This window comes from Octodon degus, unplaced genomic scaffold, assembly GCF_000260255.1.
Source record: "Octodon degus isolate 3935 unplaced genomic scaffold, OctDeg1.0 scaffold00439, whole genome shotgun sequence".
NCBI lineage: Eukaryota > Metazoa > Chordata > Mammalia > Rodentia > Octodontidae > Octodon > Octodon degus.
In genome coordinates, this window is record NW_004525015.1 from 251420 (window position 1) to 260262 (window position 8843).

An 8843-nucleotide genomic window follows, 5' to 3' on the forward strand; every position below is an offset into this window, starting at 1 on the left:
TTGAACTCAGGCCCTTGCACTTGCCAGGGAAGCGCTTATTCTACTGAGCCATCTCCCAAGCCCGAGATATATTGACTATTCCTGTCATTACATTATTTTCCTGTTGCTGATCACCTCATTTTTCCCATTTGCTTAGCTCCTCATTCTACCAGGTATATTTATTCTTTACTGAGTTATTGGAATTTGAAGCTTAATTGTCTTCTGCTAAGATAGCCTTATTAACTTTTTATATTGCCAGTTTTGTAGTCACAAGTTTATTGAGGTGTTCCATGTCATGGAAATACCTAATTTCTCTGTAAATTTTATTGGAAACTTTTACAGTATGTATAAGTTGTCATAGAATGTTGTTATCTTTTTGGGTTGAGACACTTCACTCCAAATCATCCTGGCCTTCAAGATTCATGTAGAAGGGCTGACCAAATAGCTCAGCAGATTAAGGGACCTGCAAGCAGGTGCAGGGGCCAGGGGTTCGATCCTGGGGTATGCCTTGCCAGCCATGCCCCTGGAGTGTGGTGGTGCGTGCCTGTAATCCCAGCACTTGGGAGGCTGTAAACAGGAGAATCACTGCAAGTCAGATCTAGTAGTGAAACCCCAAACACCCTGTAGACCCTTCCCTAAAATATAGAAAAAAAGAAAAAGATTTGTGTAGAGAAATCTGCTCCCATCCTATTTACCTTTATGTGCCTTACTTTAATGACTTTCAAGCCTTTGTCACTTTGAGGGACATCTAAAACATTAAGTACAATGTAGCACAATGGGGTTCTCTTTTGGTCATGACTATTTGGAGTTCTACATGTCTCACCATATGTTTATTTTTTCTCTATATTTGAGAAATTTTCTTCCATATTTTCTTTCTTGATTTTTAAAAAAATTCTTTATAGATAATAAAAGGTAGGAAAAACATTAGAACAGGTTTTCATGGCATTTGTGTTGTGTTCTTATTTTGCACTCTTTCCTATTACTTTTAAATTAGTCTTCTTTGGATCATCTAGAAGCTATTGCATCCATTTTCATATTCTGTTTTTGTTTTAATATGTCTTTGAGTAGTTGGTCTCTAAAGACATCATTGTTTTCTGGTTCTGAAATTCTGTCTTCACATTGGTTGGTTCTGTGGCTCGTACTTTCAGTATGATTTTTATTGTCCTCTATTTCAGATTGGAATCTTCTCATGATCTCTAATTCTTTGTAAACAAGTTATTCATGTTTTGCATTATTTTCTTTTTTAATTATTTTTAAAATCTATTATTTACTAATTTATTTGGTACAGGATCATGCTATGCAACTTAGACTCCTAGTGCTCCTCCTGTTTCAGCCTCTCTAGGGCTGGGATTACAGGTGTGTACCACCATGCCTGGTTTTCATGGCCAGCTAGGCAAGGAGATGGCATGGTATGAGGTATCAGGGATTGAACCCAGGTCTGTGTGCTTGTGAGGCAGGCACTTAGACTGCTGAGCTATCTGCCTGGCTCTGCATCATTTTCTTTAGCTCTTCTAGCTTACTGTTAATGTATCCTGAAAGTTCTTGCATCTTTTGGTTATTCTATTGTCTATTTAGTTATATATTTTTCAAATCCTGTTGTGTACCACTTTAAGCTGTTTTCTAATCTCTGTTATCCTTTTGAGTACTTTGAGTGCGTGGATTATGCTATTTTGTCTCTTGATTATATTGGGGTTAGTGGGAAGTTGAGGGAACATTTTGTTGCCTTTTTCTCATGTTTCTGTTGTTTTTGTTCTTTTGTGCTGAGGTTTGTGGATGCTTATGGTTAAAACACTTTTTTCTTGTATAAAGTTTTCTTTAGTTGCTTTCAACTATATACTTTTGGGCTGGCCTACTATAATCCTCTGCCACAGCCTCAAGAACTGACTACCTTGGTTAAATTTAGAGGGGAGGAAGAAATGGAATTAACCTAGCAACCAAGTTTTCTGGGAGTGTACTCTAATATTGTTAACATCACACTAGCTGAGTGTTGGATTACAGAGCAATAGCAACAATTACATAACCTTTCTAATACCAAGTGAATCATCTATAGTAGTATCACGCAAGACATTAATATACCATGGCAACCAAATATGAACCATTCTTAATCTAAAGAAGAAATCTGCAATTATAATGTAAATATTAAGGCAGCCCAAATTTTGATTACAGGCAGTATGTACTAAATATGACAACTATAGCTCCGCAAATGATAGAAATGAGGTCAACAACAATTTTACAAAGTTGAGTATCAAAAGATTAACAAAGCATTATGATAGTGATAATATTTAAGATACCAGTTTTGGAAAAGGGGAATACAAGAGGAAATCTTTGGAACTTTAAGTTCTATAAGATAAGAAGGAGAAAGAAGTGGCTTAAAGGATTTTATAAGGCAGTTGAAGGATGTTTATAGAATTTGGAAAAGGTAAGAGAAATACTGACTAGTATTAAGATACAAATGACAGAGAAATAGTGAGGAAATGATATATAATGGAAATATAAGAAAGAAATAGGGGGGGCTGGGGAGATAGCTCAGTGGAATAAGTGCTTCCCTGGCAAGCAAAAGGGCCTGAGTTCTATCCTCAGTTCCAAAAAAAAAAAAGAAAGAAAGAAAGAAAGAAAGAAAGAAAGAAAGAAAGAAAGAAAGAAAGTATTAAGAGGAGAAAAAAGGGTGAATAAGAAAAATAAAGAAAAAGAAATAAATAACAAATAAGAAGTGAGGCAGGGGACAAAGGTAGATTTCATAAGTACCAGGAAAGTGGTCAAGAAGAGAGGAGATGGGGCCTGGGAGATGGCTCAGCAGAATAAGCACTTCCCTGGCAAGTGCAAGGGCCTGAGTTCAATCCCCAGATTCAAAAAAAAAAAAAAAATGAGGAGATAACAGAAATACACAAAACAAATAAAAACAATGCTCACAGTCATAAAAAATGAGAAACAAAAGTAAAGACCCAAACAACCAAGTGAATAAAAACATGAAAAGCAAATAGAAAAAGAAAACATCAAAGAAATTCTCCTGTGATTTCAGAATGTGTGGCTTTCTACTGGGCTATACAGTTTAGGGGCAGTGTCCAGTTCAAGATGTGTCCTTGTTCTCACTGCTGATACCCTCCATGGAATCACTTCTAATTTTTCTTTCCAAGAGATTTGGCAGGCACTTAAAGTGGGTTCACTCATCAGTTGTTGGAAAACACAACATCTACAGAAGTGTTCCACTGTTTGGTTTTCTCTGAAGGCCTTTGAAACTTTTTGCTTTCACTGTATCACAGTGGATTTTCTCTTCCTTTCACATGAGTCATGAGCCAAAATCTTAGGGATAAGTTCAGTTACCACATACATTAACGTGTCTATGTATTTTTTATAAAATTATTTCACATGCATGTATCTGGTTAACAATCACCACAATGAGTTGGAATTCTTTCAAAACCACAAGAAAATTTCTTGCTTTGTATCTTTACAACAGAACTTGTAACCATTCATAATGCCCTACAAATTTTTTTGGTAGTAGATAGAACCTAAGGGTTTGACACAATTGTGGAGGCCAAAAATCTGAGAAACCAGTGTAGTTGAATTGTGGTGAGCAGTCTTCTCGTGGCTTGCAAATGGTCACCTTCTTGCTGTATACTCACATAGTAGAAGTAGAACTCTGGTGCCTCTTCTTTTACTCACATGGGCATCTGTTATATAAGATTAGAGTCTCACTCTTTTGACCTCATTTAACCTTAATTAGCTTATTTAAGACCTTGCCTCTAATAAGTCACAAAATAGATGAAGGTTTCAACTTATGAAATTGGAAGTGGGCACAATTCAGCCCATAGTAATATTTGCTCCCTTTTCATTGCTGAATAATTATACGGATATAAATCAGAGGAGAATTTTTTTTCATTTCCTTGGTTAACTGTTTGCAGGTAATTGTGCTAGTGGCAAAGGTGTGGGCTGTGAGAGACAAGACAGTGTCACAGAATATAGGCCATGAACATTTGAGCCACTTTCTTGTGCAACATAACTTGTATTTTCAAGGCCAGTTCAAGCCTGATCATGTATACATTACTTCCACTTGATAATGGAGCACTGGTGTCTATACCCAAATTCTTAGGTTTGCAGGTCAATCACCATCATATGCTGGATCTTATAGCTCAGTGACATAGCAGCTTTCCTAGTAGCACTGACTTGTGGCACAGCCTATCTTGTTCTGGACCCCATTCAAAACTTCAAGCTTGCTGGGGAGCTCAGTAGAATAAGCGCCTGCCTGGCAAATACAGTCCTGAGTTCAATCCCCGGTACTGCAAACAAAAGAAAATAAAAATAATAAAAGCATGGCATATATATTTATGTGGGACAACCCACTTGGGACCTCCTCCTCTCTCTCTTGGACATGAGCTTTGTTTTCCTCAATATATATATTCTGCTCATAAAAAGACAAAAAACCTGCAAGCTTTTTCAGCCACTGTAAATAAGGTTGTAATTTGGGGAGGTGAGTGCTATGGCAAAATATCATACATTGGATGGCTTATAAAAATGGAAGCTTACTTTTCACAGTTTGGGAAGCTGGTAAGTACATAATTAGGGCACCATAGTTTATGGTGTTCACCCCTTTTCTGGTACATAGTTGGTATATTCTACTACATTACATGGTGAAATCCAGCTTTCTGGGATCTTTGTTACAAATTGGTTAAACTCGATCATGAAGGTGCCACTTCATCATTTCGGTGAAATTCCACCTTCTGATGGTGAGCAAGTTTCAAATGTGAACTTTGGGGAACATAAACATGCAGACAACATCAGGGCTTGATTATCAGGTCTAAATATGTAACAGAATATGTTGCCCACAAAATTCTGATTAAGTTTTGTGTTTTGTTATTTTTTTTTGATGGTAGGAAGGAATGGATGCAACAACCTATCCTTTACTTTAAAAGTGTTATTTTGAGATTCTACACACTAGTAGATAATGAAAAATTTAATAGAGATGAGATGTTCTAGAGATTTTGCAGAATGTATGCTCCAATTTTTGCTATGAAAATATCTTATTGATAGCTTTAAAGTTTCTCTCACTTCCTGCATACCAGGTCCAATCACTATGATTAGTTTAATAGACCAGTATTATATTCCTAACATGAAAAAGTGATCAGTATTCCTATGTACTAAGTTATGAGGCAAATTTTGATACACTTATGAGGTGGAGCAATGAAGATTCATTACTTGTTCTGTTCACTGAAAGCAAATTGCTTCTGGTGGTTTTCATTATCAGATGTCAAGTAAAAATTTACATATGAAAGATACAAGTGGATAGACAACTGTGCTAATAACTGAAGTGAAAATAAAACAAATGAAGCAAACAACATTTGGAATACCATCTACAAATGGAGTCTCTATTTGGGTAAACTTATGATACTTTGTTATCACCCTCAATATCTATCTATTTCGTCATGGGCCAAATAGGCAAGTTCAACAAAAGTGTCATGGAATCACCATCTCTAATGTCTTTAGGTCCTTTATGATGACAGTGATACCTGTAATTCATCCAAAATGTGATATAACTTTTAGTTTAATATGTCTTGAAGGTGAAGATATAATGTATTTTGCTTGCATTTTCTTACAATTATAGCCCTTACTCTACTGGTTAGGAAACAAATGTGAAGATTCATTCAGTAGCTGAGTATATGAATTCTAGTTATACATTGCAGAAATTAGATATTAGTCACAGAGCAGTTTTTGTGTCTTTTTTTTTTTTTTTTTTTTGTGGAACCAGGGATTGAACTCATGCCCTTGCGCTTGCCAGGCAAGCACTTATTCTACTGAGCTAGCTCCCTGGCCCAACAGAGCAATTTTGATCATATACTAGATGTGTAGTGAGAACAATTGAAGCTGAATCTCCATTAGTCATGTGACCTTCCTTACAGTCTTTTTTTTTTTTTTTTTTTTTTTTTTTTTGCGGAACCAGGGATTGAACTCAGATCCTTGTGCTTGCCAGGGAAATGCTTTTTTCCACTGAGCCAGCTCCCCAGCCCGAAAGTCTTATTCTGACTATTGCATCGTGGTGACATTTTGAGTCTGATGAAATTAGTATCAGATCAGAGCCAGTTTTCAGTAAGTATTAAATAGTCTAATAGTCTATTTCCCTAATTTTTAGTCATGTTTTTCTATTTTATTTATATTTATTTATTTACTTATTTTATTGAGAAACAAATAGCAATGGGACAGTTTCAAAACTGATTAATAGGACAGTTTCAATAATTAATACATTGTACATTGTTATCTTCTTAGTGGTTATCCATAGTATAAGATGCAGACAGGATAGCCTGTCCAAATGCTATTAGTACAAATCTTTCTTCTCATTGAATTAAGTGAAAGTATCTGTATATCTATCCTAACTATTCTGTATATACAAATACAAAATGGTCCTTCCTTTGTATCCCCTTTTTTTGTTTAGTCCTGTCAGCGATGGGTATTCCATTGGCATTTAAATACTATTGGTTCATGAATTCAGCAAAACAATTTAACACAGTACAGCAGTCCACAATAGCAGTGGGTTATCCAGAGAAGTTGTTGACTTCAGTCTTTCACAGCTCAGCATATGAATATGGCTTTACTTTATATACCTCCTTTTTATACTTTTCTGCTGGATGGTTAAGGCCAAGATAAAGCAAAACCTATATAACAAGAAATGTAACTTTTGTATCTGATAAGGTCAGTCAAGGATTTATCCTGAGACCCTGTACCTCAGAATGTAGATTCTTTGTCATTGTCAGCCATGTGGATGAGTCACAGCCATTACTTGACCAATTTGCTCTCTGTAAAAGCCTGAGAGAATGCTTTCTCTCCATGTGACTCTCCTTGGACACACTATACATCACCAATCACATTCCTCTGTGTCTACTTTTATTTTGGTACATCTTTGGAATGCATAATAATTACATTCCTGGGGGAGAGTAGACACATATATATCATACATCCTAATTCCCTTTTCAAATCCCTCCCTGCCTTTCTTCTAGCTCCCTCCAGCTCTTGTACCTTATCCCTTTAACAAAAGATCAAACTGTTTATTTTCTATTATCTATTATTTTGTACTCTATTTTTATTTTGGATTTTTCATATAAGAGAAATAATGTGATATTTAACTTTGTGTTTCTTATTTATTTCACTGATTTTTTAATTTATTTTTATTTTATTTATTTATTGACGGAGCTGGGGTTTAACTCAGGCCTCTGAGCTTGCAAGGCAAGCACTTATTCCACTGAGTCATCTCCCTGGCCCTTCACTGAATATTTTGGTCTCAAGGTATATCTATTTTTCTATAGATAACTCAAGTTCATCCTTTGTAGTAGAAGAGTAACAGTTTATTGTGTATAAGTACATTTTATTTATCCAGTCTTATGTTGATGGTCATATAAAATATTGTGTAAGGTCTCTTTGAAGGAAGGCTGATGAAAGACTAGCAATATGATTTTTGTTAGTATAGCAAGGTCACCTTTTAGGGATACTGCCCTCTCTTTAACTAAAAGAATTCTTGGCCTATAAAGTAACATAAGTCTTGGAATTAATTTTTGGCACAGTGTCATTATTTATAACCTAACATGTTCACCAAAAGAGCGAATGTTTGGATGTGGGTTTTCTGAAAGGTGATTTGATCATGTGGGTGTTGAATGTGTTGGTTTGAGAAGGAGCCTTATAGTAAGATGTGGATCAATATGGTTGTGACCTGGAAGATGTATTTTTTCCTCAGATTTTCCCTTTTCTCTGACTCTTGCTTGCCATGCTAAAGGCAGCTTTCCTTCTCTAGGCCTTTTCACAGTATGGTTTCTGTTTGTTTGCTCTTGAGTTGCTCATATAAGGGAAACCACAAAATATTTAAACGTGTGTATCTGACTTATTTCACTTAATATTATGTTCTCAAGTTGCCTCTATTTCAAGTTGCCTCCGTCTCAGTTTGCCTATGATGTCTCAAATTTATTTTTCTTTTTTTATGTGTTTGGTACAGGGTCTCACTATGCAGCTTGGATTTTTAGTGATTCTCCTGTTTTCAGCCTCCCCAGCGATGGGATTATAGGCATGTGCCACCAAGCCTGGACTTGGTTGCCAGCTCAGCGCACCCTGGGGTGGGCCAGTGCAGCATGCAGTACCAGAGATTGAACCCAAGTTTATCTTTCTTTATAGAAAAACAGCACTACATTGTATATAAATACCTCATTTTCGGGCTGGTGAGATGGCTCAGTGGTCTAAAGCACCTACTTAGAACAAGCTTAGCAAACCACAGGGACCACGGTTCAATCCCCCAGCACCACATGCCAGCCAGCCCGCCCCCTAGTGGGCTGAGCTGGCCACACACACACACACACACACACACACACATAAATTAATTAATTAATTAATTAAAAAATACCTCATTTTCTTTATTCTTTCATCTGTCCATACACATATATGCTGCTTATGAGATTCAGGTATTATAAATTGTGCTGCTATAAACATGTGTATGCATGTGTCCTTGCAATATGATTACTTTAACTCTTTTGGGAAGATACCTAGAAGGGAGTAGCTGAGTTAAATAGAATTTCTACTTTTAGTTTTTGGAGGAATCTTCCCGCTCATTTCTAGATTGGTTGTACTACTTTACATTCCCACCAGCAGTGTAGAAGAGATCGCCCCTCCCACATCTTTCCCAGCATTTACTATTATTTGGCTTTTTGATGCTAATCATTCTTCCTGGGATAGAATGGTATCTCAGTATAGTTTTAATTTGCATTTCTTTAATGCCTAACATTGACAAACATTTTTTCTTTCTTTTTTTTTTTTTGAATTTAATCTTTATTTACAGGACACTGCAAAATAGGAAATTCCACATAGAAATAAGAAACCCCCCTTCAGAGGATAAGCTT

At 36.2% G+C, this 8843-nt stretch overlaps 1 pseudogene; it reads right to left on the reverse strand.

The window, feature by feature from the left end:
• LOC101579168 overlaps window positions 1-8843 on the reverse strand; it is a 53740-nt pseudogene that overhangs the window by 42955 nt on the left and 1942 nt on the right.